The sequence below is a fragment of the Triturus cristatus genome, chromosome 2_1 (assembly GCF_964204655.1).
Source record: "Triturus cristatus chromosome 2_1, aTriCri1.1, whole genome shotgun sequence".
Lineage (NCBI taxonomy): Eukaryota > Metazoa > Chordata > Amphibia > Caudata > Salamandridae > Triturus > Triturus cristatus.
The window spans coordinates 510,435,921-510,457,607 of NC_140581.1; the positions used below are offsets into that span (position 1 = coordinate 510,435,921).

The 21,687-nt window shown below is 49.7% G+C and overlaps 1 protein-coding gene across 3 annotated transcripts in view; it reads left to right on the forward strand.

The window, feature by feature from the left end:
• MSH3 (mutS homolog 3) overlaps positions 1-21,687 on the forward strand; it is a 2,607,526-nt gene that overhangs the window by 2,343,999 nt on the left and 241,840 nt on the right. The window lies entirely within an intron of this gene.

Below are 21,687 nucleotides of genomic sequence, written 5' to 3' on the forward strand. Positions count from 1 at the left end.
TTTGTGGGCATATTGCGCAGTTGCCGCACGGGAAAAGTCCCTGGACTGGTGGAAGGTCCCAAAGGGTGCCTACTCTTCTTGGTTCTAGTTCCCTAGTTCGTGTATGTACTAATCTGTCCCTCAAGTTGGGTCCTCGTTTAAAGGCAAAGAGTGGCAGTGGAATGTTTGTCTTAGAGGTATTCAAAAAACGCCAGTTCTTCCGAATGCATTTCTGAATGCCATTTGATAGAGTACTGAAGGTATTCACAAAGGTTAAACGACCTGATGGTGGTTTTTCTATCTTCTTCTCTAACAAAGCCTCTCGATGATTGTTGAGAGCGCGTTTGCGGGCATTCTTGACAAGCCTCTTAGGATAGAGCCTCGCTGAAAGTTGATCAGTTAAGACATTCGCATGATGTTTGTAGAGATCAGTTGATGAGCAATTACGTCTCAAACGTAAAAATTGGCCATATGGCAGATTGTCGCGTAATGCCTTAGGATGCTGGCTATCATATCGAAGCAGTGAGTTGCAAGCCATAGGTTTGCGATATAGCTCACTGCCCAATCCTGTGCTTGTTGCAAAAATAGACAAATCGAGAAAGGCTATCTTAGATGGATGCATCTCTAGAGTGAACTTTAAAAATGTATTCTGTGTATTAAGCCACTCTTGGAATCGCCTGACCGATTCTTGATCACCCCGCCAGACCACAAGAATGTCATCGATGTATCTCTTCCAGAGTCTAATAGACTCGTGGAAGGGATTCACTTCGTTGAGGACGTGATTCTGTTCAAACTTGTGCACGTAGAGATTAGCTAGAGACGGTGCAAAAATGCTCCCCATGCTCGTACCTGAGACTTGTAAAAAAATCTTGTCCTCAAATTTGAAAAAATTCTCCTTCATGGCCATGCGTGCCAGATCCATGATGAAATTAACCGGAGTGATGGAATTCAGTTCTGTTTCTCTCAGGATAGAAGCAATCGTGTCTAGCGTTTCATCTTGCGGAATAGAGGTATATAGTGATTCCACATCAAATGAAACAAGTAGATCTAGACCAGGGTCAAAATCAACAGTAGGGAGCAGACATAATACGTCTTTCGTGTCCTGGAGATAAGTAGGCATCAAACACACCAGTGGTCTAAGGAAGAAATCTACAAACGTAGATAAAGGTTCAAGCAGAGAACCAATCCCGGAGATGATAGGTCTCCCGGGGGGTGGTCTCTGCAACTTGTGTATTTTGGGAAGTATATAGAAGTATGGCATGACCGGATGAGTTGTTTGTAAAAAATCCTTTTCATGAGGTGTAATCCATCCTTCATTGAAAGCTTCCTCTACTTTGTTGGTAATGATTCTACTGACCCTTTCTGTAGGATCTTCCTTAAGTAGTTGGTAAAACCTCTTGTCATCTAGTTGTCTCAAGCACTCGGCACGATATACTTGGGTGTCTAAAATCACTATGGCACCGCCTTTATCTGCGGGTTTAATAGTGATCTCTCTGTCCTCTGTTAGTGCACGGAGTGCCATCTGTTCATTTTTAGGTAGATTGCTATAACCCCCTCTGTTATTGTTACATAGGGTACTGACTTCATCAAGAACTGCTCTCTCAAAAGCAAGTACTTGGGGCGGGATAGCATGTGTTGGTGGATTGAAGGTCGAGCGTTTTCTCAGGCCAGTATTAATGTTATCTGTTGCAGGCTCAATCTGTTCTTTGTCTTTGAAAAAATGATGAAGGCGGACCTTCCGAAAAAATTTAGCAAGTTCACATTGAACTTGGAAGTTATCGCATGCCGATGTTGTCACAAATCCAAGACCTTTGTTCAAAACTGTAATCTCAGCCTGGGTAAGAATCTTGGTACTCAGGTTCTCAATCAAGTCTCTTGTAGGCTCTGTTCGGATGTTTGAGGGTTCTGTTTGGACCTGCTCCGGGTGTTCATTTGTGGAGCAACTAGAGGTTGTTGATCGTTCCAATGAACTTGAGCTTGCCGGTTTCTCCTCCTGCCTCTTGTTCTGCCTGGGCATACCCCTAAAAAAGACTGGTTGTTAAAGTCTTGTGGGTACATCTGATAGGCCGCATTAGGAGGCTCTATCCTAAGAGGCTTGTCAAGAATGCCCGCAAACACGCTCTCAACAATCATCGAGAGGCTTTGTTAGAGAAGAAGATAGAAAAACCACCATCAGGTCGTTTAACCTTTGTGAATACCTTCAGTACTCTATCAAATGGCATTCAGAAATGCATTCGGAAGAACTGGCGTTTTTTGAATACCTCTAAGACAAACATTCCACTGCCACTCTTTGCCTTTAAACGAGGACCCAACTTGAGGGACAGATTAGTACATACACGAACTAGGGAACTAGAACCAAGAAGAGTAGGCACCCTTTGGGACCTTCCACTAGTCCAGGGACATTTCCCGTGCGGCAACTGCGCAATATGCCCACAAACTAAGCATACTAAAACTCTAGATCTGGGTATGACCAGACCTTGGATACAGAAGACTTACTCCAACTGCAATAGTGACAACCTTATCTATTTATTACAATGTCCATGCCATCTGAATTATGTTGGCATGACGACGCGCAAGGTCAAAACAAGGATGCTTGAACATAAAAGCACCTTTAGATGCAGAAAAGAAAATACGAGACTCACCAGACACTTTGTGGAGCTTAAGCATCAGGCAGACGATTTCTCTTGGACTGTCTTGGAGAAACCATTTATACCGTCCCACAACAGTGATAAGGCCAGATTCTTATTTACTAAAGAGCAACGTTGGGTTTTCAGACTCCAAAGTGACACAAAAGGCCTGAATGATTCTATTCCATGGACTCTTTTGTAAAGGGTCTGACTCTGACCCATGATTTGATAAAGAGATCACAACGAGTCTAGTATTTCCCCCATGGGGTGTACTACATGTTCTGCACAACATAGGAATTGACATTGAGATTTTTGTCTTAATTCCTGTATTCTTTAGCACTATACTCGCAATGTCTATTAGTGCAATGTATACACTGACTGTGTCCCACTTTCTGCATTCAGGGTCTAATACGAATGGATATCCCTGCAAGACTAATTGTCCTTTCTAGATCCTCCAACACATAGACTAAGATATCGTTTCAGATGCGATCATTCATGTCGCCAACCCTCTTGAATCTACTCGCATAACATACATCAACATGAAGGTGTAAGAACTACTACTTCTGGGTATAGTGACGTAATTCTGTAGTCATCTATCGTCATTACCCCGAGCCATTTGCAAAACGTAGCGTGCCGCGTCATATGACTCACCCACGTTTTTTTTTTTTTTTTGTTTTGAAAACCTTTATTTCAAAATTCAGGACACAGCTATTCAGCCGACAGCCCGAAGGTTCGGCAGCATTGAGAGTTAGATACAGTGATGTGTCCCCAATACAGTTCAAAGAGTAATGCAAAGGTCCAATTTTAAGTAAACACAGAAAAACTCACAACAAACCCCAGCAAGGCAAGGACATTGAAAGCCCATGGCGAAAGCCCCCAGGGGAGGCCGGACCCCACTCATCTACTAGGTACAAGACTGTGTACGGAGGAAGAAGGGGGACAGCAGAGGCCCAAGACGGTTCCTAAAACCAAACTGTGCTGGAAAGTAGATCAGGGGGAAAGCTGTTCCTCGGGAGGTTCCAGATCCGGGGCAAGACATATTCCCCCCCTGTATTGGTTCCACCGCCCCCAGATGGCATGCCACTTCCGGGGGCGACCTCTGGAGCAGTAGACCGTCTTCTCCCTAAACATGCTCCAGTCCATGTTCTCCTTCCACGCGGTCAGTGTAGGGGGTCCCGAGGAGCCCCACAATCGCGCGATATCCCTTTTAGCTACCATGTTACCCAGAGTCACCCATTGGGTCTGCGCCTCATCGAGGTCAGTGGGCCCCCAGACGTTCAGGAGGCAACACCGCGCCTCCGGCTGTACCGCAGTGCCCGTCACCTCCCCCATAACTGCATGGACTCTCCTCCAGAACTCCACAATGGCACTACATTCCCAAATGATGTGCAGGAAAGTACCCACCATACCACATCCCCTTCTGCACAGGCCGTCCTCCGAGAATCCCATGTGGACCAGCCTTGGCCCCGTCACATACACCCGGTGCAGTATTTTAAGCTGCACCAGCCTCAGACGCGACGGGATCGCAACCTCCTTAGGAGAAGAAACCGCTGACTGCCAGTCCTCATTATCCAACTCAAGGCCATCCCTAGTCCACTGTTCTCTCAGCCCCAAAAGCATGTCTGCCCGGACGTTAATCAACTTCTTATATATAAGCGAGATCGTGCTCTCGGGCATATGACCATCAAGGACTCGGTCCTCAAGGGGAGAGGACTCCGGCACCTTCTCACCCTCCACGAGGACTGATCGGAGGGCGTGACGCAGCTGGATATACCTGAAATACTCTGAGGGCCCTAGCTCATACTCGGTCTGCAACTCCTCGAAGGACTTCACCCTCCCCTTATGCAGCACATCTCCCACCTTGGATATACCTATCAGGTCCCACTTATCAAAGCCCTTCGTATGCCAGAGTCTTCCCAATCTTTCCGATTCAAACAATGGGGTAGCGAGGGTGAGCCTATCCTTCCAGCCCAACGAATCAGTCGCCATCTTCCATACACGCACCGCCACACCTGTGGGCCCCGTAAGGGACGAGTCTAAGGACCGCGAATACAACGCCCTGTAGTAGTTGCCGCCACGCAGCAGCCACCTATCCATGGCATACCCAGGGCTGAGGGCAGGGCCATAAAACCCATGGTTGATCGCGCTCAGCTGCGTGGCCCAGTAGTACCGTCGGATGTCTGGGAGCGCGATGCCCCCATCGTACCATGGGAGCGTCAACTTTGAAATAGCTATTCGCGGCCGCCCATCCCACAGCAACGTCCGTTGGAGGCCTTCGACCTCCCGAAAGTATTTGGCCGGTACCCAGTCCAAGGTGTTCTGGAGGGCGTAGAGGAAGCGGGGAAGAGACATCATTTTGAACCGGGCCGCACGCCCAACAAGAGAGAGCGGCAGCCTCCGCCAACCTTCAACATCTCGCCTCAAGCGCGCCAAGGGGGGGAGCAGATTCCTCTCATAGCGCACAGAAGGATCCATGGATATAAAAATCCCCAAATACACGAAACCCTGCTGGGCAACCTGTATCGAACATGTTCTAGGGATCGGTGGGACCTCGCCACTAAGAACGTACAAGTACGATTTGCCCCAATTAATCACAAGCCCCGAGTTCCTACCGAACGATGCGAGTACGTCACAGACCACTATAAGTGACTTCTTAGGTGAGGCAAGATACAGCAGGATATCATCGGCATAAAGCGAAATACGGTCCTCGTGATCAGGCGACCACCGAAGGCCCCGTATATCCGGGTGCCAACGTATCCACGCAGCCAACGGTTCAAGGGCAAGGGCGAACAACAGAGGCGACAGGGGGCAACCCTGCCGAGTACCCCTACCAAGCTGAAACGGAGTAGATGCGCGACCATTCACAACAACATTCGCTAGTGGCCCCTCGTACAGCAACCGAACCCAACTCACAAAACCGCGACCGAAACCAAACTTGGCCAGCACGGCCCATAAGTATGCCCACTCCACCGTGTCAAAGGCCATCGTGGCATCAAGAGATGCCACAATAGCCGGTTCACGCAGCGTGCCCGCCCTGGCAATGACGCCATGAAGCCGCCTAAGGTTTAATGCTGTGTTTCGGTGCGGGATGAAGCCAGATTGATCCGGGTGGACCAAATCGCCAAGTACCCTAATCAAACGGGTAGCCAGGAGTTTGGCCAGAATTTTCGGCTCAGCGTTGAGGAGTGAAATGGGCCGATAGGAGGCGCACCTATCTCGGGGTTTACCCTCTTTATGTATGACCACGATCGACGCCAGCCGCTGATCCACCGGAAGGATCCCATCCCCCCGCGCCTCCAAAAACATGGCGCGCAGGTGAGGGGCGACCCTATCCGGGAACAGTTTGTACAGGTCGATCGGCAGTCCATTCGGTCCAGAGGCCTTACCCGAGTTTAACGCGCGAATCGCCCCCGCCACCTCGTCAACCGTTATGTCACCATCCAAATCGTCCCTATCTATGTCAGAGAGGCAGGGCAACTCGATATCACGGAGGAGATCAGACGAGTCCTCGGGCGGCCTGTCCGACACGGAGGAATAAACCCTACGAAAATACTCCGCGAAACACTTCACAATCCCCTCAGGTTCCACAATCGCCCCTCCCCACTCTCCCGTCAACTCTGGCACCACTCTATTGACCCGTTCTTTCCTGTCCAACCACGCCAGGAGTTTCCCTGCCTTATCACCAACGTCATACAGGCGGCCCTGTTGTTCCCTACTGAGGGTCTTAGCGGCGTTCGTCACCAGGTCCCTATACTCCGCCTGCTTCAAGCAAAGCTCATGCAGTGAGGACGCTGTAACCTCCTCCTCCATAGCCCCCTCAAGGGCCGCGATCTCCTCCTCCACTTGCCGCACCTCGCCATCCCTCCGATTCTTGGCAGCCACCACCAGGGAGAGGGCTTCCCCCCGAAGCACGGTCTTAAAAGCTTCCCACAGCGACACCGCCGAGTCCACGGTTCCCAGATTGTCCTTAAAGTAATTATCTACCTTCTTTACCAGGGCGCTGCGCATCTTGGGGTCTCGGAAATACCATGGGTTGATGGGGGCCACCCTCCCTCCTCCCTCCCGACCTAGATCCAGCCGGATCCACACTGGCGAGTGGTCAGAGATACCGCGTGCCATGTGCCTCGCCTCGGATATCAACGAGGCATGTGCGGCCAGAGTGAGCAGGTAATCAATCCTGGAGAGGCTACCATGCGCCCCGGAGTGAAACGTGTATTGACTCTGTGTGGGGTGCCGGAGCCTCCAGCAGTCTATCAGACCAAACGTATCCAGGAAGTCTGGAAGCCATTTCTGAGCCCCCCCTGTGTCCCTGGGCGGGTATCTATCCAACAGTCCGGAGCCCACAGCGTTGAAATCCCCTCCCACTACCAGCATTCCCCCCGGGAGAGTCAGCAAAGCCCTGCCCAATTCCGCAAATGTGGAGGCCTGCAGGGCCGGCGGGACATAAACCGAAACCAAAACCAAAGTCCTTCCTTCCCACCGCCCGCCACCGCCACAAACCTCCCCCTATCGTCAACAATGGTGGAGTCCACCTCAAAAGGCAACGATGCTCTAACGAGGATGCCCACACCCCTGGACCCAGAAGAGAATCCCGAGTGTGCAATGAATTTATACCCCTTCCTATTCAGGGCATAGCACGTATTACCTATGAGATGCGTCTCCTGCAGCAGGACAACATCTGGCATTGAGCGTTTCAAAAATTGCAAAACAATCCCCCTCTTGATGCGATCCCCCAAACCATTAACATTCCAGCTTATAACACTTAAGCCCCTACCCCCCATCCTCAAACGGAAAGAGGCCCACCCCACACCCGAGGACCCACCATGGAACAACCCTGAGGATAATCATCATGCCTTGCAGAAATAAACCCCCCAACAACAAACTCAAAATCCCCAAAACTCCCCCCACCCTGCACCCCTGCTGCAGCTTACAAAGCCCCCCCCAACTTGCAGTGTGCCTGTCGCCCTACAAAACAAAAAATCTACAAAAAGTACCCTAAGGGAGGAAAAGAGCACCCCTCGTCCTCCCGCAACCCTCCACAGTTACTGCACTCTGTTCAAATCTTCAAGTATGGTCAAATCAAGTCAGGCCGGCTCTGAGATATCAGCCCTGTCCATCCCGGCCACTGTCTCCATGCTCGGCTGTGTCGTCCCCCGTCCGTCGCCGGGGCAAAGCGTCCAGCTATTCGTCGGCCATAACAGGAGAGTCAAAAAAGAATGTCCGATCTTCATGCACCACCCGTAGTCTGGCAGGGAAAAGCATGGCATACTTCAAATCCAGTTCCCGAAGTCTCCGCTTCACCCCCAGGAAGCTCTGTCTCTGTCTCTGCACCTGCTGGGTGAAGTCCGGATATAAATTCACCGACGCATTCTGGAAGGGGACTGGGCCCGTCACCCTCGAAGCTTGCAGGATAGCGTCCCGATCTCGAAAATGAAAGAGCCAGGCGACAATCGGCCGCGGCGGGGCACCCGCCTTAGGCCGCCCGCCCGGCACCCTATGGGCCCTTTCCACCGCAAAAAACTTTCCAAGGCCCTTAGGCTTCAGATGATTGAGGACCAGATCCTCCACAAGCAGGTCCGCCGAAGCCTCATCCGAGGACTCCGGGACCCCGATGACGCGCACATTGTTGCGCCTGGCCCGGCTCTCGAAGTCCTCCAGCCGGCGGGCGGCGAGGTCACTCTCGGCCCTCAGCTTCCGAACCTCGGTCTGCAGATCCGCAACATCATCAGTGAGGCCCGTGGTCTTGTGGTCCAGGTTCTTAACACGTTCGTTCGTCTTGCCCAGGTCCGAGCGGATCAGATTGACATCTACCAGGATGGCATCCACCTTATGCGCCAGGGCCTCGAACTGTCTCCCCATCGAGGTCTGCATCCCGTCGAGCGCGCCCATGACATCCTGTAGGGAGAGCTCCGGTGTCCCAGGCGAGTCCTCCTTCTGGGCATCCGGCGCCTGGCTCGATCCACTCGGCGATGCTTTCAGGAGGGCGTAGCGGTCCATACTGTTGACTTGGGAATACGTTCCCCGCCTGGTGGACTTAGTCTTCAGCCGATCCCCTTCTGCTTTGCCCGACATAATGGACTCCAGGCAGTCCAGTGCAGTTAAGAGTGTTCCCTCTCACAGAGAGGAATAAGGAGTGAGCAGGTCTGCCTTGTGCTGCCAGAGTAGCCCGCCGAGCGTCTTTGGGGTAATAAAGCCACCCGGAGCTCTACAGTGTCCGGGCAGACAAAGGGAACGAAATCGAAATCGACAGTTCACACCTCGCCAGGCCGTTGTTGATCAACTAGGAGTCGGGCATCCTGCCAACTCTAGCCCCTGGCATCCCCGGGAGTTAGGCCGCAATCTTCCGCCAGTCGTAAGTCCGGTTCCCGATGGGCGATCCGACCGCGGGTAGCATCAATCGCCTCCCTGACAACTCAGCAACACGGTGCCATGCATACCATCAGGATTAGAGACAGGATAGTCGACGGAGGGCGCGAGGGTCTCGGGAGCTCTAAGCTCACGCGGCCATCTTGGGCAAGCGCTAGGCTCCTCCTCCTTTCACCCACGTTTTAAACTCTCGTCACACTAAGTCTCGTTACCTCCCACAAACACAGGAAGGACCGAGGCACCGACGGAGAGGTGAGTTTGACTGCGTGAAAGCGCTTCAATTTTGTTTGACCCGTGGTTTTTAAACGTAGCTGTAAAGATATGTGCCCAGGAACTTTTAGTCATAAACAAAGGGCGATGTCTGTGATAGATTTGCAATGTCGTCTGCCCCCTGGTTTACTTACATTTATATTGTGGGATGTACATACGTTGACGCAATTGGCATTGCGATCGAGAAAGTATATACTGCTTTCCTCCTTTAATAACTAGAGATAGGTCGAAACCGCACTAAGTCGGCCGGAGATTCCGGATCTTATGTGTCATATGAAGTAGTGACCGGCTATTTACTTACTGGTAATAGACGCTTGACACGTTCGAAATTCTACACTCGACCTAAACACTGAACGATTCATGTACATATAGTTACACGATGTCGACATAGTAACCCCGAACAACTATTTTTGGGGTTTTCTAGAACATGCTGTGAGTCTGCTATTTTTAAAGCCAATCAGTCCTCTTCATCTGAACAGCTGAAATAAGATGCCGATATTTGCGGTATATACACAATGCTTTTGGTGATTCATTCTGACTGGACATGTGACTGGAATTCTGTCCCAAAACCGCTTTTTAACGATTGCTAACATTTTTTAACACTATCTTTGTTTGTTAAATAATTCGCCCTATATGATTCATACTTACAGGGCGGGGTCTCAATTACCTGAGTTGGATACCGGGTGAGGTGAGGTCTGACGCTCACACAAGTAAGGTGAGTTGGCGCTCTCGGCATACAAGATACACTGATTGGTACTGTCATGGTGTTCATTTTGAGAGTTTTGTATATAATGAGGAACATTGAAACAGAACACAACCTATTGTTTGTATATTTTTCCAACAGGAGTGAAATACACCCTACTTGCCGTGAGGTCGATAGGTACCAGGTTGTATTGTTGGACAACTTGTCACTTTTTCTTCTCTTTTTTTCATTCACTTGCAGTAGCAATTATGTATTGGTCCTGAAGAAAGCCGGGAACACAATCCCTTCTGGCTGAAACTAGTTGACCCCTATATGACGCAACCTATTAGTTGAAAGTTGCCGCTACACGCTTTTTAAATTGGATTGGTACAGAGATATATATTAAACATAGTTTCTCTTTTCCAACTCCCTTTTTAATTTTCACTTGCACTGCACTTATTACACATAGCATCCATCAATAGAAATACATATGGCCGCTCTTGGTCGATTTCTCTCTCCAACTTGTACTCTACTCTAATCTTGGCTACTACATCTGCCTCTTGGATTGGAGGAGTAGTAACAAGATATAAGGATGACCAAGTGATGACACTGGCCTCCCTTGGCAGTTGATGGAAATCCTAATCTAGAGTTTAATGTTCTATCTTTATTAGAAATACCTAGATCAGTTGATCTCAGTAACACTCCATTGGTTGTTCTTTTTCTGTTTCAGCTTCCTTATGTTTAGAGAAAAAGATGGCCCATGAGCTTAGCCTCAGAGATATGGACCTTAGAGCTCTACAATTAAAGACCAACAACGGTAATGGTGGCAGTGCCCCTGCAAAGCCTAACAGTAAAAGTAGAGGTCAAATCCCAAAGGATATGGTACAAGATTTACCAGGTGGGGGGGGGGGGGGGGGGGAGGGGTGACATCCACAAATGGCTGGCAGCCTATGAGGTGACCTTAAAGATACATCGGGTTTGCGAAGACAGCTGTGGAGCTAGTTTATGGCAGTTAAATGCCCACATGGGGAGGAACATCCTCCTTACACTGGACTCGGGGGACTAGACCAACTACCCGGTCATGAAGACCGTATTGGTCAATAAGTTTGGAATAACTCTGGAGAAATACCACCATAGGTTTAGGGCCAGCCACAAGCAGACCATCCAAAATGGGTTGAACTTCTTGGACTATGCGGGTAAGGTACTGATAGGTTGGGTGTTGGGCAGTAAGGTCAAGGATTATGAGGGATTGTACAATTTGGTCTTGAGGGAGCATCTCCTTGAGACCTGTTTCACTGACCTACGCCAACACCTGGTAGACACCAAGCTGGTGGATTGCCGGAAGCTTGCTGAGGAAGTGGACCTCTGGGCCAGCACCAGAGTGTTAAAAAAAGATAACTGGGTGGGTGGGGGCGACTCCCAAAAGGGGGGCCAGGGTCCACACCAGAAGAAGGAGAAAACTTACCTGGACAAGAGTCCACTGTCAAAGACCCCCAAGTGCTATGAGTGCTACGGTCACAGACACAAAGAAGACACTAAGTGTTCAAAGTGAGTGGCTCCAGGGGTGGCAAACGTGGTAATGGGTGAGGAGGTGGTTCCTGGCAATGGGGGGGGGTTGGCGGTGTCACCCTACTGTCCCTAGGTGACATTATCCAAGGGCCTGAAAATACAGTAAAGTATAGGCAAAGGGTCACCATCAATAGGCAAGAGATGGAGGCTCTGAGTGATATAGAGGCCAGCATGGCTATTGTAAGGAGTCAGCTTGTCTCCCCAGAGCAAGTAATTCCCCAAGCCATCCACCAGGTGGGGGTGGCTGGCATCAAAGAGGGTTGTTTCCCCATTTCGATTGGGGGGGGTGGATGTTGGGCCTGTTGAAGGTTGCTGTGAGTCCCTCCATGCCAGTGGCTTGTCTGTTGGGTAATGACATGGAGCACACTATCTGGAAGGAAGTGGATCTACGGGCTCATGCGGAGATGTTGGGTTTACCCAACTAGTTCTGTGCAACCACACAGTCCATGACTACCCGAGAAGGGAGCTAAAAGGGGCTGGAGTTTGTAGCAATAGCCCAGCCCCCTGCTAAGAGAGAAGAGGATGGGGGAAACCCACCTCGGAATGTACCTCCGGTGAGATAGAGGCAGAACTGGCCGAGGCCACCCCATAGTCCACGGAAGAGCACATTGCGCCTCATAGTGCCCTGCCTACGCTTGCTGGTTGGCAACTGAAAGGAGGCCCCACCAGGAAGGAGTTCTGTACGGTGCAGACAAAGTACCCTACCCTTGAAGCCCCAAGGTGGCAAGCTGAGGCGAAAGCAGCCGGTGATGAATCTGGGACTCATCAAGTTTGCTTGGAGGATAACCATCTGTACAGTTAGTCTAAGGCTCCTTGCCAAAGGGCCCACAGGGCCCAGGTGGTCCGCCAGTGTTATTGGGCCTTACTATTGGAATTAGCCCGTGACATTACTCTGATAAAACATTTCTGCTAGTACTAGACCTTTGTCTGGCTTGCTCCTCACTTTTGTTGGCCCAAACTCAGGGTGTCCTCAGGTACATTCTGCAGGACCTGTGTGACCTGCCATACCAGTGGCACGGCGGAGCGGAAACTTAAAGCTCCCCTTAACCCCTTGCCCGTCGTTGACATCCCCTGTCAGAGGATGTCCGTCAACATAGTAGGGCCAATGCATCCTCAGACAGCCGCAGGACGCAGGTTCATCCTGGTTCTGATGGATAATGCCATTCTTTACCCAGAAGTGATCCTTCTGAGGACCATGACTGCACCGGCGGTGGCAAAAGCCCTGTGGGAATTTTTACCTGGGTGGGAATCCCCAAGGAGGTAGTGTCGAACAGAGACATAAACTTCATGTCTGCTTGCATGGAAGGAGCGTGGAGTGACATATAAGATCTCCACTCCTTACCACCCCCAAACTAACGGGCTTGTGGAAATATTCAACAAGACTCTGAAAGGCTTGACTACGGGCCTGCTAGAGGCCCTGAGAAAAAAGTGGGACGACATCCTCCTACCATGCCTAATGGTTGCCTACCGGGAGGTCCGTGAGAAGGGAGTGGGTCTTAGCCCCTTCGAGCTCCAGGGCACTCGGTTAGGGGACCTTTAAGATTGATCACGGAGGGATAGGAGCAGTCTCCTAAAATAATTCCCAGAGATGTAGTTAGCTACATGCTGGCCTTACGGAGCCAAATGGCCAGGTTGTGGAAACAAGCCTCCCACAAATTAGAAGCCAAATGGGATCTCATGAAGGAGTGGTACGACAGAAATGCCACTCCTGTGGAGTTGACACCTGGATAGAAAGTGTGGGTGATGGGGGCTGTGGAGCCGGGGGCTCTCTAAAACTGATGGGCCGGGCCATATAAGGTGACCCACCCACCCCACCTGCACCACTGCACCCAATGGTTCCAGACCCTGGCAGAGCCTGCCCTACTGGACAACCCTCACCTCTGACGACACCCTTAGGAACATGAAGATTATCCACTCCGGAGCCCCCTCGAATCCCTGCCCTCACCACATCTTCAACAGAGCTGGCACCTCCATTGCCCCTGAACTCTGCTGCACCATCAACTGCTCCATCGAGTCTGCCATCTTCTCTGAAGACTGGAAACACGCAGAGATCAACCCCTTACTAAAGAAACCCTCTGCAGATCCGACAGACTGCAAGAACTAAAGACCCATCTCTCTGCTCCCCTTCCCCAGCCAAAGTCATTGTGAAGGCCATCAACGCCCAACGCTCCGAGCTCATCGAAACAAACCACATCCTGGACCTCTCCCAATCGGGCTTCAGAAGCAATCACAGCACCGAGGCCGCTCTCCTCTGTGCGACATCTGCACCAACCTTGACTGAGGCAAAACTGCAGCCCTCATCCTCCTGGACCTCTCGGCCACCTTTAACACCATCTTCCACCATGCCCTCTGCAGAAGACTCCACGACAAAGCCCTAGAATTGATCTGCTCCTTCTTCACCGGCTGAAGACAGAGACTCAGACTGACACCGTTCTACTCAGAACGCACTCCAATCAGCTTCAGAGTGCTTTCCGGGACCCTCTCTGAACCCCACCCTCTTCAAATCCACATGGCCCCGCTCGGAGCCATCGTCAGAAGCCACGCACTCAACATTGTCTCAGATTCCAACAGCACACAGCTGATTCTCTCCTCACAGATGAACCAACAGCCGCTAAAAGCAACTTCCACAACAGGATAAAGGCAGTCGCCACCTGGATTAAGGACAGGTGCCTCAAGCTCAACTCAGATGGAGGGGGGCACCAGAAAGCCCACGACAAGATGGCCGCACATTAGTGCAGCTCTGTCGGCTGGGTCCCATCTGTCAGTCCTTTAATCCGGCCATACTCCACTAACTGTTACGAAAACACCCTGTAAGCCGATTGTAATCGATTAGCATGGACTGTGAGGGGTAAAAAAATGACCTGTCCCCGGCGCGGATAATTGCAGAGAAGGAGTGCGATGGTTGAGCCAAGGCAAGCACTGGATGACAGTCCCATGGGCGATACTGTGCTGCTACTGATACCAGGATACTGCGTGGTGAGGAAGCGGCGCCGGACCGCAGCGGGGGGAGAGTGCATATCAGTAAATCGAGGCCGTGGCACCAGCCTGTGAGATAGGCCCTCCCGTGCCGTGCTGCGCTGGAGAGTGGTGATACCACCGAATCGTGGCCGAAGCTGCTGGGACGCGAAACACGCTGGTGAGCACCAACTGGTAATTAGCACGATCATCAAGGCCCAGATACTGAGCAGGAGCTCCATATAGCCTTGGTCATGTGGTGCTTGAAAATGCCTGCAGCATGTTGTTCTGCCCTCACAGTCAATCGAACAGGATCCTTTCCTACTCGCACATTCCTGTTGTAAGTCCAGCTCTGCGAATTGTGAACAATAAAGCATAGCGTTGGCTATCACAAGGTCAGACACAATGGAGGTGCTCCAGGGTGTTTGGACCACATTTTGAATTTCTGCCTTGATGTACTAATAGCGTTCTGAGGGGAGTTTCACACTAGCTGTTATCCTCCCATAGTTGCGAAAAAGAGGAAAGGAAAAGGAGTAACTGGTGATAAAAACAGAGAAGGGTTGCGGTGCTCGGCATAGAGCTCGCCATGAAGATAGCGGACAAAATGCATGCAAAACTTACATTTGAAACAAGAGACTCAGTGAAGCAACCACTTCTGTGGATGCAGAAGTGTGGCAGCCCACAGGAACTGCTGAGGGCAACATCCTTGAAACAATGCTATTAGCCATGCAAAACTGCTTGCAATCCATAGACGGCAAACTTGACTCCCTAAATATGTGAATAGACAACATGGCTGCGAAAATGGACAAGCACTCTGCATGAATTGCAGAGACAGAACAGAGAATATCAAAAGCAAAGGAAGAGTTGCAAACAGTGAGCTCGAAAAGCCTGAATATGGAGCGGGTCTTTGTGATCATACAAGCAAAGAACGAATATTTGGAGGCGCGCTCTCATCGTAATAATCTACGTATTATTAGCGTACCGCAGTCCACTAATACTGGAAGAATGGAGATCTACATTGAGGGCATGCTTACAAAACTATTTGGTACTGAGAACCTGTCTCTAATGCTGGTGGAGGAACGTGCACACCGTGCGCTCATGGCGTGGCCTCCGCCGGGGGCCCCTCCTTGCCCCATCATAGCAAAACTCTTGAACTACCAAGACAGAGACACCGTCCTCAGACTGGCCAGAGAAAAAGGAGAAGTTCAATGCCAGGGCAATCAGATTTCTTTCTACCCGGATTTCACGATTGCAGTACAGTCAGCTCGGAGAGAGTTGCTACGCGTCAAGCGTCAAATTACAAATGCAAATATTCCATATGCGATGTTATACCCGGCACTTCTCTGTGCGGAGCATCACAGCAAGCAACAGATTTTTAAGACACCCAAAGCGGCTAAAGACTACTTGAAGATTCTATCTAGCAAACAGGCGCAGAATCCATCAGATGTCGAGGATGGAGAAGATTTAATGTCAAGCCTGAGCACTGCGAAGACCTTGGTTTGCATATGTACCGTGGACACTTCCCAAAAGAACATGAGACTAACTGCTCTGGCAAGGGGATTTGCAATACAGTTTAATGGAACCTATAAGCTGCAGTTGGTTGGAGAAGGCCAACATTCCTCCTCAGAATCCGGCCACCTCCGTTCACCTGGAGGGTGACTGGCGAACCTCCGGAGGGGACCACCCCAGATGAGTCTAGCACATTGTGCTGCAATCTTTTGTTCTCTAGAGAAATGTAAATTTGGGGTTTTTGTATGTTTTTTATGAACTGGGGATGTCTTTGACTAGTTGGGGTTGCTGAAGTGGGAGGGGGGAGGACATTGGGTTGTCTAGATGTAGTTTACCCTCACATAACATATACAGTTCCCCGGGTCACACACTTCATTCAATATACAACACGTACAGCAGCACCGTAATATGAGGAGACACCATAGCGCTTGTGGGGGACAGTATGAATTTCAACACATGGAATGTACATGGCCTCAAAAAGCCCCATAAGGTGAGGTTTGTGCTTCAGTTTTTAGATAGACACAATATACATGTGGCCCTACTACAGGAGACACACTTGAATAATCGCCTAGATTATACCGTGGGCACCCGCTGGGTGACATGTTGTCTGCCCTCCTCTTATTCCACATATTCACGGGGGTTCTGCTATTAATTAAACGTGGGATTTCTGGTATTAATTGAACGTGGGATCTCCTTCACGCTCATACCTCACCAAGTGGATGATCAGGGTAGGCTCTTAATTGCGCGAGGGAAGCTGTCTGGCAAGGATGTCACACCAGTCAACACATATGCACCAAATATAGATGGTCCATATTTCTTTACAGCGGTTTGGAGACAAATTCACACTATCTCGCAGACACACATCTTTTGGGGGTGATCTGAATATATATCTAAACCCTGTGGAAGATCGCTCAGCTGACACGGGTAGCACGGCAAGCAAGCAGCTAAGGTACTGTGGGCGGGATGGAAGAATACCGCCTAGTGGATGCCTGGTGATTGAGACACCTGACAAAGAAGGAGGGTACGTTTCTTTCCATGGTCCACGGCACATGGTTAGTACTGGACTACTGGCTCATCTCCACTGAGGTGTGCCAGTGGATATACGAAGTACGACATCTCCCTAAGACATCCGCCCACGCACTGGTCCTATTATGGCTGAAGACACCGAATATAACCCCTACACTGTTTGCCTGGTGCTTTTGCCCGGCTGCTCTCTTGGACTCGGTCTTTTAGGAAGAGGTGCGAAGTGCAATAGTCGAATACTTTACATTAAATACAGGCTCTGTAGCTAGTCGAAGCTCATTGTGGGAAGCCTTTAAAGTAACAATACAAGGGAAATGCATAGGCACCCATGCGGGGGTACCGAAAAGTATCAGGACGCAATTAAACAATACTGAAGATAAACTTCACTCTCTAGAGAGAGAATATGAACATCAGCCATCAGGGCTTATTTTGGTGTCAATCAGGGAACATCTGACAACCTTTTGAGTCTCTTGCAGACCAATAGTCACAGTTCATGTCAAACCGTCATGTTGCTCGAGCGTATGGTGAGGGTGGGAGGCCTGGACATAGTCTTACACAAAAATTGAAATTGCAGAAGGGCAAGGATCTTGTTGTCCACTTAATGGACGAAGAGGGCACTGCGTGCTATTCAAACTCAGAGATACTAAAGACCATCCAGAAATTCGATGCAAGACTATACGGACCATGAAACACGCCATCATTGACTGAACTGGGCCGCTATTCCGAGGATGTGGTTCTGGCGTGGCTGTCACCGATACAAACAGAATACCTGACACAGCCAGTGACAGTTGATGACGTGAATGTGATGATCCCCGCCTTGCGGAATGGTAAAGCACCCGGCTTGAATGGGTTTATAAGGGAATTTTATAGAGTACTCTGAATTACTAGCCCCACAATTACACACAGTATATGAGGAGGCGTATATTAGTGGTGCAATACTGCCTTTGCTGAGAGAGGCGCTCATAATAACACTGCTGAAACCAGATAAGGCTCCAGGTAGGTGCGAATCCTATAGCCGCTATCCCTCATAAACATAGAAGCTAAAATCTTAGCTAAGGTAATTGCAAGGCGGTTACAGCCCCTGATATCCCAACTGGTATTACCAGATCAATCTGGTTTAATAACTGCTCTGTCAGGTACACATAATGTTCGTACCATATTTGCACTACTACACCAAATAGAGCTCACCATGCAAGCGGCGGCGGTGCTCTTAGATGCGGCCAAGGCCTTGGACTCGACTGCATGGACCTATATGCTCGCAGTGCTAGCCCGTATTGGAATGCCAGAGACATTCTTAAGATGGATCAGACTTCTATATGAATGCCCAGTAGCACGGGTGCATGTTAATGGCCATACATCAGACTCCTTCAGAGTCTATAGAGGGAAACCACTGGGCTGCCCCCTGTCGCCTCTCTTGTTTGCACTCACTATGGAGCCATTGGCTTGCATTATTAGGCAGAAATACACCACTGCAGATCTTCGATTCCACCTGCGTCCGTTGATTATTTCACTTCATGCAGACGACATGGTACTATATATAAGAGAACCAGCCGCCCACCTAGCCCCCGCAATTTGATAATATATATTTAAAAGATTTTTTATTTTTATTTACAGCAAATAAGATAATATATAACATTTGAGTATTATTCCTACCTGTGTATCAACTGGACGAATTAGATAATCCTTCCGCTCACATTAGCGACCCAGCCATGCGAGATCGAATTCTCGTTGGAGTCAAATACTTGAGGGTGTGGGTACATAGAGTGCCACGGGACAATTATGGTAGGGTGATATCCAGGTTAGAAGACCGGATTGCCCTCCCACTTTCCCTGGCGGATAGGCTAGCTGTTATTAAAACGGCAATATCACTGCAATTCTTGTATCTGTTTATTAACATCCCAATAGTGTTGACTGAGGCTTTTATTAAGCAACTGCGGTCCCCCATTAGTCACACTGGCATGGGCAGGTAAGAAACTGAGAGCTAGCTGGGAAATGCTGGCCCGACAATATACTGATGGGGGTTCTGTTTTCCGGTTTTAAAGTTATACTACCCGTGTCCACAAGCTCACTTTGCGCACTTCTGGTACATGACCCACGACTTTATACCTCATGTGGCAGTCGAATATGAGGATGCTGCCATGATATCCCTCAGTGCTATCCTTCCATATAAACGTAATTCGACCACCCGAACTGAAATAAACACATTACGCACCACATTGACGGCTTGGCGTGCACTAGGCAGACGGGCTGGGAAACCAGTGTTATATGCCCCAGCGATGCCCCTACTACACCACCCAGACATAACAGTGACACAGATAGATAAATCACTCCAGATGCTACAGGAGGCAGGCTTGAACACTATGGGTGACATATACCAATGGCACGTTCTTGACACTGTTAGATGCTGCGGCAAAAAGGAGCAATTCCCTGCTATTCACATTTCTTTAATACCGACTTAGAGGAGCAGTCCGGGCGCACAAACCCGCATTTCCCCAGTGAACCCCCCACTCTTATTGCACTACAGATTCTCCTGTCTAGCACGACTAGACAACATCTTATCACCAAGCTATATGTTGCTGCACAAAAGATGAGAATCCGGGTGGTGGGAAACCGTTGGCAAAATGGAATGCAGTACTCGAACAGCCTCTGGGAGAGGAGGACTGGAGGGTTTGCTGTGCATGACTAAGAATGATGACATCAAACTGTAATTTAAGAATAATCCAGTTAAAATGTATACATTAAATGTATTACACCCTGATGCAGTTATATATGCATGGATTAACAGGAGATTTTAACTGTGCCCGTTGTGGGGCTGAGGGGGCTGATTTTATACATCTGGCATGGTCCTGCCCACGAGTGGGGCATTTCGGGGTGCAGGTCACAGATGTGTTATCTGAAGCAGTGGGAGCGCGGGTGGCGTGCAGGCTGGTGGTTTGTCTGCTGGGATTGTTGAGTGCCTTCAGATTTCTCATTAAGAAGCCACTGCTGGTGTGTTTGCTGATGACAAAACCTAGAGTACCACTAAACTGAGGGAGTAAAACTAGCCCTACAAAGACTGCATGGCTAGTAGATATAGCACATTGTAAATCTCAGCAGGAATTGTACGCTGAGGAACAACCGTTGACATCGAGACCATTGGGGACCATTGATGGCCTACTTGCAGTCAAACACTGGGAATGGAAGGTAAGGCAAGATATGACAATAATAGGCATGGATACTACAACTGTGATGTATACTTGGTCATCTGACCCAGTAGATATGTAGAAGATGGTGTGCTTGAGACTGTGATGTGGGGCAACCGGAACGGAACGTAAATATACCTGGCCTCAGTAACAGAATTGTGATGGGTACTATTGATAATTGTTATGTATTGATCTATGTTATGTACACTATGATAAAATGGCATAATAAAAAATAGCTCAACTCAGACAACTTTGTAGTCCTCATCCTGGGCTCTATTCCCTCTGCCTGGTAAAACCCCTGGTGGCCTGCAGTGCTTAGAACTCCCCCACACCCAAGGATCACGCATGAAACATCAGCATCATCCTGGACTCCTCGCTCTCAATGAACCACCAAATCAATGTTGTTTCGTCCTCCTGCTTTTACACGCTCCGCCTCCTTCGGAAGATTTTCCAATGGAACCAGCAAAATGGTCACCCATGAGCTTGTCAGCAAAGGACTCGACTACGACAACGTACTCTACTCCGGCACCGCCTAAAAACTCCTTAAGAAACTGCAGAACATCCAGAACGCCTCCGCCAGACTCAGCCTGAGCACATCCCATTGCAGCCACATCACGGGTCACCTGAGAGAACTCCACTGGCTCCCGATCAACAAAATAATTATCCTCACGCACCCCTACAAAGCCCTCCACAATGCCAGACCTGCATTCCTCAACCACCCCCTTTCTTTCTACACACCCACCATACTTCTCCGCTCTGCCCAACTGGCCCTGGCCACCATCCCACAAATCACAGCTGGAGGAAGATCCTTCTCCTACCTCGCTGCAAAGACCTGGAACTCCCTGTGTCTACATCTCAGGTAATCACCGTCGCTGCCTCAATTCAGGACGGACCTCAAGACCTGGGGCAGCATCCCTCTCTCTTCTCCCTTATCCTGGGACAACGCTCCTTTGCACCCATGTTGTGAACACAGGCGACAGCCTCCCTGTAAGAGCAAATCTTACAGGTTGTCGGATAAAGTGAGTTCTAGCATCAAGGCGGAGATGTATAAGATGCTAGAACTTGGGGTAATAGACCCTCTAGCATCACCTGGTCCACTGGACAGGTGGTTCTGGTATCAAATGCAGCTCTGGTGGGCACCACACCTGAACTCTGGTTCTGTGTGGACTATATGGTGCTGAACTCGGTGACCTAGACAGAAGCCCATCCCATTACTCGGCCAGATAAGTTGATTGACATGGGTGTGGCTCATTATTTAAGTACTTTCAACGTCACCTCAGGGTACTGGCAGATCACCCTCATCGAGAGAGCCAAGTAGAAAATTGCCTTCTCCACTCTGGAAGGGCATTACCAATTCAGGGTCACATCCTCCAGGCTCAGGAATGCCCCGCCACCTTTCAAAGGTTGGTGGTATGGAGGCCTTCTCAGCTAAGAAGAAGAAGAAGAATTCCATTTGTAAAGTGCCTGGTTACACCACACAGTGTGTCCCCATGCTAGGATCAAAAACCCCAGAGAAATAGAAAGA